Source organism: Pleurodeles waltl, chromosome 1_2 (assembly GCF_031143425.1).
Source record: "Pleurodeles waltl isolate 20211129_DDA chromosome 1_2, aPleWal1.hap1.20221129, whole genome shotgun sequence".
Classification (NCBI taxonomy): domain Eukaryota; kingdom Metazoa; phylum Chordata; class Amphibia; order Caudata; family Salamandridae; genus Pleurodeles; species Pleurodeles waltl.
In genome coordinates this window covers 665722244-665738923 of record NC_090437.1, presented here as the reverse complement: position 1 = coordinate 665738923, position 16680 = coordinate 665722244, and positions in this window count along the sequence as shown.

The following is a 16680-nucleotide window of genomic DNA, read 5'->3' as shown; positions in this document are numbered from 1 at the left end:
CTTCTCACACAGGACAGTACCCCCTGTGTACCGCGTCTCTTGCAGCTACCAAGGCTTGTTTGCATTTCCTCCAATGGATCTTCAGACTCCGTGTAGTGCCAGCCCCCAGCACTCCTTTCTGCAATGCACAGCCTCTGCATGCTTCTCCTGTGGCGTGAGACCCTTCTCCAGTTGTGCTGTGTGGGCTCCTCTGCGGCTCCTGGTTCCTTGTCCAGTGGGTCTCCTGTGGGAGTTACCTCTTTTTCTTTGGATTCTCTACCTTGCTGAGAATTTCCCTAGGACTCCCCGTGGGTTGAGTCCTCCTGGACCTTGCTGGTCCCGGAGGCTCCACTTTTGCTTCACTGCGACTTCTGCCTTTGCCAAGGCTTGCTGGTGGTTTTTCCAAGCCACTGACCAACTGCAATCATCCAACCAGCGTGGGACGTCGACTGCATCCTCCAGGAACTCTTCACCTGCTCCAGGGCTGCATTTCGGAGCGTCTTTGTCCTACCGTCATCCAATTCCTGCAACTACACCTTGGTGGGTAGTAGCTCCTGCTCCCCCTGGACTCTAGTTTGACTTCTGAACTTGGTCCGCTTATTCCACAGGTCTTCCCCTTCAGGAATCCACTGCTGGTTTCTTGGAGTCTTGTCTGGGTGTTGCATTTTCTTCTTTTCTTTCCTTTTGGGTGGTTTGGGGAAAATCCAGTAACTTACTCCTTTCTTCCTGGTCGCTGGAGGGCACTGTGGTACTTACCTTTGTGGTTTCCTGGTACCCATAGCTCCCCTCTATACATTCCACTTACCGAGGTGGGGGGGGGTCCTGTGTTCTCATTCAATTTTTTTAGAATATGGTCTGGGCTCCCCCTATGGTCACTACTGTCTATTTACATTTGCACTGTTTTCTATCACTTTATATGCCTATTACTGATAACTAGTGTACATATATAGTGTGGTTACTTACCTCCTATTGGAGGGTTGCCTATCTAGTGTTTTGGTACTGTGTTCCAGTAATAAAGACCCTTTATTTTCGTTACACTGAGTGTTTTCTTTATTGTGTGTAAGTGCTGTGTGACTACAGTGGTATTGCGTGAGCTTTGCATATCTCCTAGATAAGCCTTGGCTGCTCATCCACAGCTACCTCTAGAGAGCCTGGCTTCTAGACACTGCATACACTTCACTAATAGGGGATACCTAGACCTGGTATAACGTATAAGCACCTTAGGTACCCAGCACACACCAGGCCAGGTTCCTACATCATTCCTTTAGTTACAGACAGCAGTTCATTTATATGGGACAAAGGAAATATATCCACAAGAATGTTTTTGTTTAATTCTCTCAAATTCACACAAAGGCGGATGCATCCATTAGCCTTTCTTGCAGCAACTAAAGGGGCTATCCAGTCTGAGGATTCTACTTGTCCAATTACGCCCGTCTCTACCAGTTTGTTCAATTCATTCACAACTTCCTCTTTAACAGTTATGGGAATGTTCCTTACTTTATGCACACATGGTTGGGCATCTTCTTTAAAAACAAATTTGAGCACAAACCCTTTCAATTCACGTACAGTTCCCGTGAATACTTTTAGAACTTTTCCCTCATATCCTCATCAATTTGATCATTAATAATCAAAACTGGGTCAACACTGTTATGATCAAGTAAACTATCTAGTACCCCTTGGTTCCACCACCTTAAGACAGATCGTCCTATTTCTGCCACAAGCATCTTACAATCCACTTCCTTGCCTTTGAATTCAAACAACGGCTTCCGGAAACCTGACAGATTAATGGGCTCTCCTGTGAAACTCTGAGGCTTGATATCCGGTTTCTCCAATTCAGTTCCTATATTTTATCAAAATCAATCGGTCCATGTATCTTTGTTGATTATTGTATATGGTGAAAAAGAGTCAGCCACTAATGTTACCTGAACTCCTACAGCAATTATCTTGCACATAGGTTTTTTCCTGCCCTGTCCTTTGATATCCATTACACAGTCATCAATGCACACCACCTCTGGGTATTCTTTGCCAGATCTAGACTGGCCATTGTCTTCTTCATCAACCACATATTTAATTACTGTATTCTTGTGACATACTCATGCATAGTGCCGCTTGATGCTGCATTTTTCCCATTTCTGACCATTTGCAGGACACTTTTTTATCATGGGCTAGGTGATTTGCGCTACCACAACAGTAACATTTGCCTTTTAAGTTATCCATCCCTTTTTACGAATTTCTGTTTTCCATGATCTTCACTTCCTTCTTGGCGCATTCTTGGTCATTCTTCACATTAGTCTTTTTCTTGACCATTTAAACTATTATTATCTTCTTTTTTGTTTCCACACATGACTGCCTTCACACATCTGGATGTACGTTCTGATTTACTCATGATGGTAGTAACTTCCTGTAGACTAGATTCCCCCATGGACCCACAATCTGTCCTGTAGATTAGGATTCTTACAATGCATAATCACCCTATCTACACAAAAGGGCTGACTTTCTTAACAGTACCACTTAATCTTCTATGTCCGTGGTGATCAGCGCGAGCAACAGATAAGTGGTAAGTGAGAGCGTGAATCACAGTGCGTGAAAATTCTAAGAGGCACTGACCATTGACAAATGAAAGTTTAAGGTGTCTGTGCCCAAAATTAGAAAGTACACCGGGGAACACCAAATGTCAATAAATATGCGTGGTAGGCAATGAGTGTGCTGCATCTCTAACTTGTTTTTAAGAAGAAATATGTCTCCCATTGAAAATAAACCTGATGGTATGACATGTATTGAGCTTGAAATGACGTGTCAATATACTAATAATTTCACTGAGGATAGGAGGAATAAGTAAATACTGATACGCCAGTCCCATAGACGATCACTCCTTAAGAATACAGTAAATACTCTTACTTCAATGTAGTCTAAATCTTCAAAATCTTCGTGGGTTCAGTATCGGGGTCTGAGTCTCTCATCGCCAATTTATCATAAATCACACTGAGGACTTGTCCAGTTACTCAGACCCCAGGCACAGCGTAAAAGTTCTCCAAGCTTTCCCTGTAACCGTAGCCCCAGCAATGACCACCCAACATTCTTTTCTAAGGTACTCACATTCCAATGCATCATCACCTTCTAAAATACATCACCACTTGCTAGGTGATGAATAGAACACAACACACTGCGCCCTGCCATATAGTCTGTTTAGCACCTACCTTAGGAGTGACTTATATGCAGAGCCACTCGAATTATGAGACAGGAGAGAGCCAAATTATGCGGCAGGGTTGAGTAAATAATGCTGCAAGAAAAGGCAAATTATGCAGTATAATGCACACATTTTGTAACAGTATTACTTCATTATTTTGTCATTTTTAAACTTGGTAACACTGTCTAGGCATTGGCTGCACCTCAGTAGTCCCATTTCAATACCTAAATGTAGAAGTAAACAGCAAAAAGGTGATTAGTCCAGTTTTGCAAAGGGCTGTCCACTGCGCGGCAACATGTGTAACTGCGTTTATAGTAACTTTTGAACCGTTTGAGCTGAAAACAAATTTTGGGTAAAATCTGCATATTATACGGCAGGTGGTAGATTAAGTGGCAAAAGCGGCAAATCTATAGTTATGTGAAAATCGCCGAGGCCGCACAATCGCTTAATTCCAGTGATCCTGCTTACACATATTTAAAAGGAAGGTTCAGGCCTGGCAAAAGGTTTGTTATGCTAAGTCAAAATAGCAGTTTAAAACTACACACAAAGGCTGCAAAAGCATGCTCGAGACATGTTTAACGGGCTACTGAAGTAGGTGGCACAATCAGTGCTGTAGGCCCATAGTAGAATTTAATTTACAGGCCCCGGGTACATGTAGTATCACTTTACTGGGGACTTACAAGTACAGTTTCACCATGTTTAAGGGAGAGAGCACAAGCCCTTTAGCATTGGTTGACAATGGTAAAGTGTGCAGAATCTTAAAGGCCAACAAAAATAGGTTCAGAAAACAGGAGAGTGAAGGCAAAAAATATGGCATGACCCTGCAGAAAAAGCAAAGTCTAACAGGAAATATGTTTTTAAAAGCAGCACTTATTCCTTTAATGGACACAGGCTGCTCTATTTAAAGAAACTCCTCCTGTTTGGGAAAACAAATGCAAGGATGTTGGTCTGATGTCCCTTGTAGACCACCATCATTGCAAACAGAAACATTCTCAGGAGGTCTCAAATTGCGACCTGCCAAACTAATATTCATTAGGCATGTTGTATTTTGCTTCCAGGGAATGTATTATTTTCAAAGTGAACCATTATTAAGAGGATTACATAACAAATTATACATCCATTTGCAAACCACTCAGGGGCAGGTTTACAAAAATGTGAGACAAAGCAGCACGGCAGGCAAAAACGCTGCGCTGCTTTGCGTGACAGGGATGGAGCAGGAAAGCACCATATCTTTAGAGATATGGCTCTCTCCTCCCCTAGCACCGACGCAGATTTTTGCGATAGTCTAGCATAGGTTTTTGTACTGGAAGGATTCTTTTTCTCCAGTACAAAATACCATGCCTAGACAATATTTAAAACTTTTCCTACTTTGTATGTGTGCTGCACAGTGCAGCATGCATGCAAAGCAGGGAAAGAAAGGAGAAATGACAATATTCTCCTCTTAACGTCTGGTTTTAAAAGGTGTTATTTTTTTACGCAAAACCCTGTTTCGCATTTATCTTAGATAGGGTTTTGCATCAAAAAAGGTGGGTACTTGCATGGGAACACCCATGTAACTGCCCCTTGATGCTAAGTAATGCAAAGCATCGTTTTGCGCTGCTTTGCGTTACTTTTAGTTAACTTCCAAAACAAGTTTTGCACAGGAAAATAGATACTAGAAGAAATATTTTGCGCTGGTTTGCATCACTTTTATGATGCAAAGCCAGTGCAAAATGTTAGCAAATCACCCCCGTAGAGTGCAAACTGCCAATTCCGGTTTGCTAATTAGTCCTTGTACACTATTGATCAGATTACAACACCTCTAAGGGCGTAGTATTTGATGTGTAAACGGTAAGCTGTCCCAAAAGGGAACATAAAACAATGTTTACCATTTAAGAGAACAAATCCAAGGACGATAGACTGCAGTCCCTTGCAGGGTGCCTTTTCTGCACATGCAGCAATTCACAGAGGGTTACTAAAATAATATACGTTAGGCAGGATGCTTTTGGGGCAGTTGTACAGAACACAAGTAGCTACGGATACTAAGAGGTCTGATGACGAAAAAATAATTGTTCACTACAAACTGGAAGCCAAAAATGTATCTGACTACCTGCTCGCAGCTCCATTTTTGAGACTGTTGTTTAAAGTAAGATGTTCAGCCCTACAAAGTATTTGGGAAAGCCTCGTGGAACTTTATGATTGATCAAAAGAATACTGCTATTCCAACAAATAAATACACAATATGATTATGTTGTATGGACATTTGTGTTCCATGTGAGGTTAGCAAACTAGACTCTTAAGGTTTTAATGCCAATTATTGTGATTGAGCATGTTGTTAACATATGGATTTATGTTGTTTCTCTTATATGATTTTCAGTTTTGTGTTCTAGCTCTTTAAAGGAAGCATAATATTGTTAAGATGTGCTTCTCGAAAGCTTCAAGTTGAACTTTTATGAGTAATCGCATAGTTAATTGTTTAATATATATGTTAGGTCTGTAGTGATCATACTAGTGCCTATCCATAATGAGTAAAAGATAAAAAAATATTTTTTGGCTCAAGAAGGACTGGATCTAATTCTACTCATAACACTCATGGTATTCCAGGTTTGAAATTGCGCAGATAGCAGGATGAAGATGCAGATCATCCTTAATGCTCCAAGCTGGCTGTGGCTTTTATATAGCTTCTTACAACTTAGAGAGTGTTGCTTCCCAAAAGGCGATGGGGGGTGTCACTTGTAGGTGGATAGGCCTGAGAGGTGGTCAATCTAAAAGAAACCTGAAAAAAGGAAAGGTAGAAGAAATCTGTTGAGGAGCTGGGTGGATTGCAGGACACCGAACAGGCTGAGCCCCAACTCTAGCTGACATAGTTTAAGATTACTTGTTAATGACCTAACAGGAATAACATATAGCAGAGCAACAGCTACACTAGCTTTGCCTTGCCATGCGTGTGGTTGACCTGTGTTAGCGCATCTGTCCTTATTTATGTGGTCTTTTATTGTTATTTTTATAAGGGGATGCATTAAAGATTTGATAGACCTTTTGACTACTCTTAAAGTGATTCCACCATAAGTCCTTAATTCAATGCAATTACAACATCGTCATCAATAAACATCATCAAATACTCTTTAGAATCAGTGATCTTTACACACCATGACCCATGAATAACCACACCTTTAGGTAAGAGTTAGAAAGTTTATCTCCCTATATTAACAATGTTAATGTCACAAAAATGAGTCTCAAATCCAAATGGTAAACATACATAGACAACACCGGTTGACCAAATCTTCTAAAGAATCTCAATTTAGCTAAAGCATTCACTGTTAAGCCTTCAAGAATCACAGTACAAATTAAGAGCTCAAATAACTTTGAAATAGTAATAACATACATCTAGATTCAGCAAATGAACATCAACTCTTTGTTAATTGCAATTTGTTAACATTTCCAGGACTCCCTAACTAGCCTTCTGATTAGAACAGCATGTTTGGGTTTTATGCAAAACTGTTTATTCAAAGTTCATTTGGAAAAACATCTAACTATAGCTCTATAAAAATAGCGGTTGGTACCTAAAAACAAGGAACAACTTACAACAAGAACAATAGCATTTTGTTGTACCTCTCCTCATATGGATCAGCAAACTGCAATTCTCTTAGTCGGTTGGATATCCATTTGGTCAGCTTCAGCAATGGGCAGTGAAAGGGGATGGTTCAGAGACGGAGACTCTAAGCTATCTGAACCATATACGAAGCAATATCTAAGGGACAGCATTAACCATTAAAAAGTAAGCTTTAAAGTAAAAGTTTAGAAATAAAGTGATAAGGAACTGTTCAGCTCCTCAAACAGAGCCACTACGAGGAAAAATCAGTATAGAATGAGCCTCTCCTCCCTCTATGCAGTCGGGCTAAGTTAGAATGTCAATGGTCAAATTGTACGTTTATAATTAGTCCAATAGAAATAAAAACCCAAATCTAAGATATAACTAAACTGTCTTTCACATGTTGATGACTGGTTCCTCTTCTCCTGTTCCCATCGTCAGACTCGTCAGGTAACCTTCTTGTAGCAATCCGTACTCCGGTCAGTGCATCTATTGTTAGTTCCTGGGAACATCGCTTTCTCACGCATTGAACTATACAAAGTAACAACTCCTAATACAAGACATTCTAACAGGCAGTTCTCATGAGAAAGTCAAAGACATCTCCTAACGTCTGGTCAACACAGTGTGGACAACAAATGCATCGATTTCTCTGGACATACATTCCCACAATTTTATTAAACATTGCAGCTTAATATGAGGCTGTGCAGACTAGGCCCAAACCTCGTTAACTTTAGCGAATAAGCAAATACATAGCACAAAATCATTAGTGTGACATACTATTACAATTTTCTTAATGCATGCACTTCAATTAATAATAATATGCATTTAATAAAAGCATTACGTATTGATGGCGGCCACTCAAGTGGACGCAAGTGGACACATTTTCCAAGTCACACATTACTTTCTATATTGGTCAAATTCTATACAAATTCTTAGCTCATCATAAAGGAAAATCATTAATAGGTAAATTGAGCTTTCACACCTGCTCAGGGGTTACATGTTACTTGGAAAGAAGCTTACGATTCAAAGGATTTGGCTGCTTTCCGCCCACATGACCAGGAAAGGTGGAGGAAATATTACTCTCTAGCCCTCACCACACTCAGGATTTGGGGGAGGCATTCCACAATTATGAGCATCCTTGACCACACCTTATGTCTGAAAAGGTATCTTATTTTATCCTCATCAGTCAATGGCAGGTTAAGGCCAGCCCACATTTAGCGACAGGCCTCTCAGGCCAAACTACAATGGATATTTAGGGATAAAGGTGTAATGCTCATGACGCATGTGTTTGTGTATGTATGTGTGTGTGCATGCGTGTAACAGTCAAGACTATTTTTGAACTTTTGTACTTATTCTTCATGATCTCTGTGTTTTAGATGGTCAGATATGCCTCTATCCATGCTGTATTTAATATTTGTATGGTAAGGCAAAATGCACTACTGCTGCCTACACTGTGCTTAATCTGTGTGTGTGGGAAAGTTATATTATCTCACCGTCTCTGTTGTGCATGTTCTGTTTGTGTGAGTAAGGCTTGCATTCTTGCTGCCTGTGCCGTACTCAACCTTTCAATGTGAAAGCAGTTTTCACTGCTTCTGAAATTGCTTGAATAGTTCTTTGTTTATGAGGAAGTTGTTCAAAATTGCTGTTTTTATTATGTTCTGTATGTGTGAGTTTTAAGGATGCCTGCACTGCTGTTGCTCTTGCTGTTTGGGTACTGCTGGTAGGAAAAGCTGGCAGTGTTGTCTTTGCTGTTTATGTTCTGTGTGTGAGAGAGAAACTGGATGTGCTTCTGTCTGTGCTATTTATGCTTGCTTGGTGTTTATGTGTGTGTGTGTGTGGGGAGGTGTAAGTGGGTGTGTAAGTGTTTGTGTAAGTGTGCATCTTTGAAAGAGAGAGAGACACCATTCTCTACCTGCATATGTGTGTGAGGAAAACTTGCATTACTTGTCCACTTATTGTACCAATTGTGTATGTATGTGAGAAAGGGTGTACTGTGTGAGTATCAGTTTCACCATTACCCTGTTCTTTTTCTCTCATTTTCATTGTCAGTGCTTACCCTTACACACTAGTCCTGTATGATGCACTACTCCGAAGCCCACAAATGTGTATTTGCTCAGAGGTAGAAGAGGATGAAAGGGTGTGGGTTTTGCCTGAAAAGAAGAATCAATTCTCAGATGGATATGTTTTGTGAAACACTTAAGCAAATACAAGAAGGACTTAATATCCCATGAACCAACAAGCCTCTCACAACACAAGACTTGCAGATGGAGGAGGATATCTTGAAAGCATAATGGCCTTGCTAGGCAATTGCGATACATGTTTAGTGCAGCTGTGACTTGTATTGGAATCCTATAATTTATTCTTCTATGATGTCTCCAAAAGACATCCTGGAAAAAGAGAAGCATCTTGCAAGAAAGCAGACCTTTACAAGAAGTCATTCTTTAGCATTAGTAATTCTATAGCAATTGTTTGTTTCACCAAGAGTCATCCTTCAGAATTATGAGCTCTATTGCCCTGGTTATTCTGCAAAGAGATACCCCTGTGGATTATGAAGTACTTTTGTAAACTTCAATGGTACTATATTAGTTCAGAATTATTCTGTTAAGGTATTTTGCTATTGATACTAGCAAAATTATAATGACTAAAGGAAAAAAGTAAACATGCAATACCAGCAAATGATTTACAAATTACAGGTATCCACATGTTACTCTAAATGTAAACCAAGCATGAAAGGCTATTTCTTAATATTGAAGGGGTCTCTTGTTAGCAAACAATCTATTGTAACCCTGTTTGCAGTTCACAGTTACTATACGAAACTTAATTGTGTTTGAGCTCAAAAGAAAGACCAAGTTTTATATTATATTATACAAAGGAAATACAGAGAGAGTCAGCAGGTTTATGATAAACAATTACTATAGTTATAATTTCTGTGTTCGAACTATATGCATGCTAAAAATCTCCCTTACTATACTCCTGTATTGCAGGTGAGGCCAGCTATGCAACCAAGCATGTGATGATATCATGTGTCTCTATTCACCTCTCTTGTCTTTTTTCACTTTCCCTCAGCCTCCTCCAAATATCCCCAGTAGTAGTGTAGGAATGGCTGTGGGTTTGCTGAAGTTTGGAAAGTACCACTGCACCTGTCGGATTCAGATTTCCAGATTAAGTTGTCTTGACCCTTAATAAGCCTTGAGAAATCCTTTTCACTATACTAAAGCCAAAAATAATCACTTTGTTAATATTTGTTGCACTGCAGGTAAAATCCTGAAGATGTGAATGATTATCAATTACTTGAGCTACTGATGGATGATCATTTGTAATGGAAATTGTATAGCTCAGAAAAAAGACAAAAAATGTCTGCAAGGAGTTAAACATTGTTAGACCCCCTTTCAGAGGGCCATGGGGTAAGCAGGAGTTACTAGGCCTAACTGTGGGGGTTGAGATCTTTCACTCCTTATGTCCTGGGCCGACCTACTATGGGTCCTCAGCAACTGGGCCAAGCACTTCTTCACCACTAGACTCTCAGTGATATTGCATGTTGAGTAGTTCAAGGCTTCTTGGGGGTGGGGGGTTGGGACACAGATGCATGGGGTGAACTTGGGCTCACCACTCAAAATACTTCCAATAGCAGCAATAAATTATTGTCCAGTCAAATACTTGCTTTTATGAAAAAAGGAGTATTTATATACAAACACAAAGTAAAATATGGCATATACAAATAATACACACAGATCTCCTGAGGTCAGTACTCTGATGTTAGACAGACAGGTCTCTGAGTCCCACTTTCCTCTCTGTTGGTAGTGGTTATTCCCCATTCACCAAACATGACATTCAGGTTAGGCCCCAATAGTAGTCTGAGTCTTAGGAATCCTACACCAACTCTTCCAAAGTCAAAAGTGTTTCAGCGCCTACAAGGGGATGATGCAGAACAAGTTCCTTTGGGCCCTTCGGCCCTGTGAGCACTATTACCTGCTTCTGCCGGGATTGCTATACCAAAGTCCCACGTTCTGGAGATATGCAGAAGCTCATGGCGGTGAGTAGCACTCGCTGCTTTGCAAGGTCTGCGCAGGGCTCCCTCTGTTAAAGATCTTCTGATCCCTCTTGCAGGTAAGGGGCAATCATACGGTTTCTGGATATTCAGTCAGGGTTCAGTTACTTGCAGGCCACCACAATGGCCATTCCTCTCAGCACCAACAAAACAAGGTCACGGTCCTTGTCCTTCAAGACTGCAGCCCTCTGGCTTACAGAATCATTGACTTACCCTGCACAGAAGCTCCAGCCCTATCAGCACAACAGGAATTCACAACAGGAATTCACTATTCCCCCCTCTGGCATACTAGGTCACGGACTTTACAGCACACACAAGTTACGACTGATTGCCTTGGCAGTAATGCACAATTTACAGCAAACAACTCTGTCGTACGGGGTTGCGGACTACTCCACACATGGGCTATGGCAATATTGGCACATCAGTAATGATCTCTTCACAGCAGGCACCTCTGGGATAAGGGTTTGCTGATTTTTACCTGCAAATGGGCAACAGGTTGATCAGTGCAGCAGCCACTTCCTCACACCTAGCTGCATGGATCCACTCACCAGAATACCCCAATAGACCTCCCTCCAAGCATTCTCTTGTTCCTCACACTGGTATTGTCAAACAGGAAGGCACATAGATGGGAGACAGTCAAACCTTAGCCCCTTTTTCTGGTCACAGGTAGAAGTCTTGCCGAGCTTCTCCTCCTCAAAATATAGCCTGGCTGGCAGCTTGACAGTTGACAATCTGGTGGACCTCTAGCTCCCCTTCTTATAGTACATTTCCAACACCAAATATGATTTAGGGTCTAGAATTTTGATATTTGTGCTGGGCATCTTCTTTCTTTTGAAGTGCCCCCTCCTCTGTTCTGCTCTTCCTCCAGAAAGCAGTCTGTCACAGCAGGAGCTCCCCAACACAGGCCATGGGAGTAACTAGAAGTTTATACATGGATGTCAACCACAGTGATATGTGCCTCAAAAGGTTACCCCAGGGCCTCAGTCCTACTCTTTATTATTCTCTTATCAGTCCCTCTTCTTCTTCTGGTATGCCCAGGCATATTTTGAGTGACCTCTATGACAATCAAAGAGCACCTGTTGAAGTGTAACGAAGAGCCTGGCTCTTCCTTCCACCAGTGCGTGTGAAACCCAGCTTTCAGGAATGCAGCAATTCACAAAACTGTCTGGGGGAGTCCCTATCTCCTCATGCTCCTCCAGTCAGCCCTGGGTACCGAAATGTAACCCAGCGTATTCTCTGAAATATACTACTCACAGGAACACAGACACACAACATACACATGCAACCACGCAGGAGTGGAACTTTACATGAGTTGGCCTACAGGGCCATGACTAAAAAATCAGCACCAGTTATTCAGATATTGTTGCAGCTGGAGTACAGAGGGCAGGGATGCACATCTGTTGCCATACATCAGACTTTTCAGCCCCAACAATTGTTTTAATAAAAATATGAGAGACTCTTTCTACTACTACTTAACGCCAATGTTATATCCATAGAACATATAGTGGTCCAATGTTGTGGTCATTAGGGAGAAGACTGTGATCTAGGCAGCAATGAGGAGTTGTTATAAAGGCAGTTTTAGGAATTTGTAAATACATATTGGTGTAAACAATACAAGTAGAGTAGGAATAGATGTCTACTAATTCTATAGCCCTACAATCTGTATTACATGTCTAGTATGACATATCATATGCTACCCCTGTTCCTCTGCTTCATCAGGTCTTAAAGATGATGATCAAGGATGAGATTTATGAAAATACTGACATACGAGTAGACATTTTCGATCAGAGTGGTATCGAGTTGGTCAGGTTTTATGAAGAAACTGAAGGATCAAATTACCAGTGTAGCTGGATATTTGATTTAGCACATTTGAGTTCATTGATGTTGTATGCAAATATATGTTAAGGACCAAGGTGCTTCAATTCCAATGTGAACTCAACTCTCCCATTTCTGTTGCCCATATATGGGTGAAATACAGAGGGAAGCAGGAGTGAGAGATAAACACAGCTGCTCTAATGTCTCTTCAGGTGATGGTATATAGAGACCTCCCTCTAGCTGAATGGTATTTAATGGGTTAGTGTGCACTGGATATTCAGAGACATCCCTCATGGTGGATATCATTGAGAGAGTAGGTTCATACTGGATAGTCACAAGCCTATCTTGTGGTGGATGGCTTTCAAGAGGTAAGTGTGTACTGGATGGCCACCCTTATCGTAAAACTACAATGACAATCACACATGAATGCCCTGCACTATAAGGGAATAAAAGTAGCAAGACAGTCTGAAAACTGGTATTCTCTTCCCAATGCCTCCTGCCACTATTGCATTGATGATCATAATGGAAGTTCAGGAGGCATTCACAACAAACAGGCAAAACGCAACCAATAAGGAATACTTTTACCTACAGAGCGGACAGCAGAGGCAGCACACAGCAAATTCAACCTCTCTGATTAAGTAGTATTAAAGGAATCAAGAGACCACATAAGGAAAACCCAATCAAACATGAGGGATGGAAAGGCAGGGTGATCAACGTAAGTGGTAGCAGAAAACCACTACAAAGTGCACAGCTGTCAGACAGAAAGTGAATGGATTTATGCCTTCTTGTGCAGATGAATCAGTACTGATGCAGAAGTAGGAGTTAAAGGAACCAGGGGCCAGATGTATCAAAGGGTTTTACCCATTCTGTGTCTATGGGAAAATGTGTTCATACATATGGCCCCAGGACTGTTACTAAGATGGGGATGCACTAGACCGCTAACTTGTTGCTTTAGTCATCATGTTCCTTTTCTCCACAACCTCCAGACTTTGTGCTGGATTCCTTAAACCTTCAAAACGTTGACAATTTTGTGAAATATGTAAATGTTGGACAGAAGCATAACTACCTAAAGGATCATTCAACTTCAGAAAATAATAGACCATAGTTCTTGTTTCGCCTTGACCAGTTTCCACTTTTGGTAACAGGATCAGATGTGTTGTTCATGTCAATTGCATGTAAAGACAATATAGGGGTCATTATGACATTGGTGGTCAGCTGACTGCCACGCCTGCGATGGTGGTAATACCGTCGCCAGGCTAGCGGTAATGGCTGCCAAATAATGACCATGGCGGTGATCCCTCCCATAGACAGCCAATGTACCACCCCAACCGGCAGTGCGGTACGAACACTGAACATGGCGGTAGCCCTCTCCAGGCAGGTGGAAGACAAGGATCCGACCACCATATTATGACATAGCAGACCACAAGGATTTCCGGGGTGTTAGCAACGCCACCAAATGTCTGGCGGAAACACATCAAATAAAAGGAGACGTTCACCTCCAGGGACACAGAACTGGAAGTCTTCCCGATGCTGTACCACGCCATGGCCACCAATGCCGACGAAGACGATGACGGTGAGTACAACCGCCTAGCACACAAGGGAGGGAGGGGCGAGTGACACACGCACAACACACACCATACACACACACCACACATCCAGAACAATCTGCAGAGTAAACAACAGCAACATCAGCCAGAAGTAAAGGAAGCCAAGACACATACCTTAGGTCCAACCTCTGCGCCCACAACAATTGAGGCAACTATATACAAAGGGCCATTGGCCAGTCCAAAGTTAGCTATTAGCCACAGGCCCAATGGGACTCCTGATAGCCCAGTTACTCGACTGGGCAGGGCCATCATGTTGTCAATAGGCAGGCACCTGAAGGGGTGCGGGAGGGTTGGGTGGCGGGGGAGTTATTTTTGGGAAGGGGGTCCTTGAGTTTGGGTGGGGATGGTTCTTTACTTTTCCTTTTAGGGGACGGAGGAGTGGGTTTGGGGCAGGGTGCCGGAGTGCCACTCTTATGCCCCTTTTCTGTTACGGGAGGGCGGGGAGGGTGAGCGAAGAGGTCAAGGCAGAAGAGGAAAAGGTTCTTATGATGAATGGGGTGGGTTCTGGTAGAAGGTATGGGAGTGGAGGTAGAGGGAGTGTTTGTTGGAGGAGGAGGTGTGCTGGACTTGGGTGCAGATGCATGGACAGTGTGCGTGTGTGAGGTGGATGGTTGTTGGGGGTTTGAGTGGAAGCATTTGTGGGGCAGAGAGGGTGGGGGAGGACAAACAGGACATGTGGATGGATGTTGTGGTGGTGTCTACAAGTGAGGTGGGTGTGCTGCATGAGGTGGTGATGTTGGTGGTGGTGACTGTGCATGTGTTGTGTGGGGTGCATGTCAGCGGGTCTGCTGTTGTGGTAACTGTGGGCAAGGCTGTACAGGTGTAAGGATCTGGGACTGTTGATGCAGTGCATGCAGGTGTGAGTGCTGATGTGCCTGTGAGGGAGGAGGGGGAGACAGTGGAGGCAGTGGCTGTTGTTGTGTGTGCATCTGTGTTTTACTGTGTGTGTGCTGGGGGACTGAAGTGTGGTGCCTGTGTTTGTCTGTGTGAGTCTTGCCTGCTGTTTTGGGTACATGCTTGTCAAAAAATGTGCGTGGGATGGGTTGAGGGAGACTAGAGAGGGACTGGGAAACAGATAGTTGGTGGGGGGACGGAAGAAACAGGGACACTGGCTGCCATCAGAGAGGAGGCCAGAGTCTGAAACGATCTCTGTAGGGCCACAAAGCCACTGTGAATGCCCTCCAGGAAGGCATTGCATTGCTGCATCTGGGATGCCAGCCCCTAGATTACATTCACAATGGTTGACTGCCCTACAGAGATGGATCTCAGGAGGTCAATAACATCCTCTCTGAGGGCAGCAGGGCTGACTGGGGCAGGGCCTGAGGTGCCTGGGGCGAAGGAGACACCCACCCTCCTGGGTGAGCGGGCACAGGCAACTGGGTGGGGGGCTACTAGGAGGGCGGTGCTGGTACGGGGGGAGGCGCAAGATGAAGTAGCTGGGGTGGTCCCAGAGGGGTCCGCCACCACCAGGGAGCTTCCATTGGAGAAGAAATCAGAGTCAGTTGTATCAGCTCCAGTCTCCCCTGTGGTGCTTCCCTCACCCTCCAACCCACTGGTCCCCTCGGCGTCGGTGGACTCTGCTCCTTCGCCAGATGATGCTAATGCACACATGGACAGGATGACAAAAGGAGGGGGTGAGAAAGGGAGCACAGGGTTAATCAAAGCACCAACAGCACAGATGGCATACACATCACAATCACTCACTGGGACTAAGATTGGGCAGTATGGACCACAGTGACAAACCATTGCCTAGGCACTACAGTGGGTAGGAACCCAAGCACTACCAACTGCACACCTACTGGGACCAACTAAGCCCTGTCAGCCATGGCAAGCTGGCTACCTAGCAATACTGAAAATGCATACCACCCTACATAGCTAAGCAGGAACACACAGGAATATCTAAACTAGCATATTGGGGCATCCACTGACTAGAACTGTGCACCCAAACCCCATGGCAGGCTAGAAACAATGAATACCACACACACTGTACTCACCCCCTTGTGGCTGCTGTGCTGCCCTCAAGCGCACAACAGAGGATTGGCCACCGCCAGTATGCGGGCAATTAGGGGGGTCAGCCTCTGACGGGCACCCCTCCCTCGATGGGAGGCCGCCCCCAGCTGGGCCTCCGCAGTCTTCCAGGCCCAGCATCTCAGGTCCTCCCACTGTTTCCTGCAGTGGGTGCTCCGCCGGCTATGGACCCCCAGGGTCCACAAGTCCTTGGTGATGGCATGCCGTAACCCCTTCTTCTGATGGGCGCTGACCTGCAGAGGAAACACAGACAGAAGGACATCATGAACCATAAAATCCAGGCTGTCACACAAATGGCCTACATACTGCATTTGCCACTCATCAAGCACGCACATGACCCATACCTCTGCATTCACATCGCCTGCAGCCATAACCTCCATGACACACTACTAGCACACACATACATCTCCAATGAGCCATGCTGCATGCAACGTACCCATGAAGT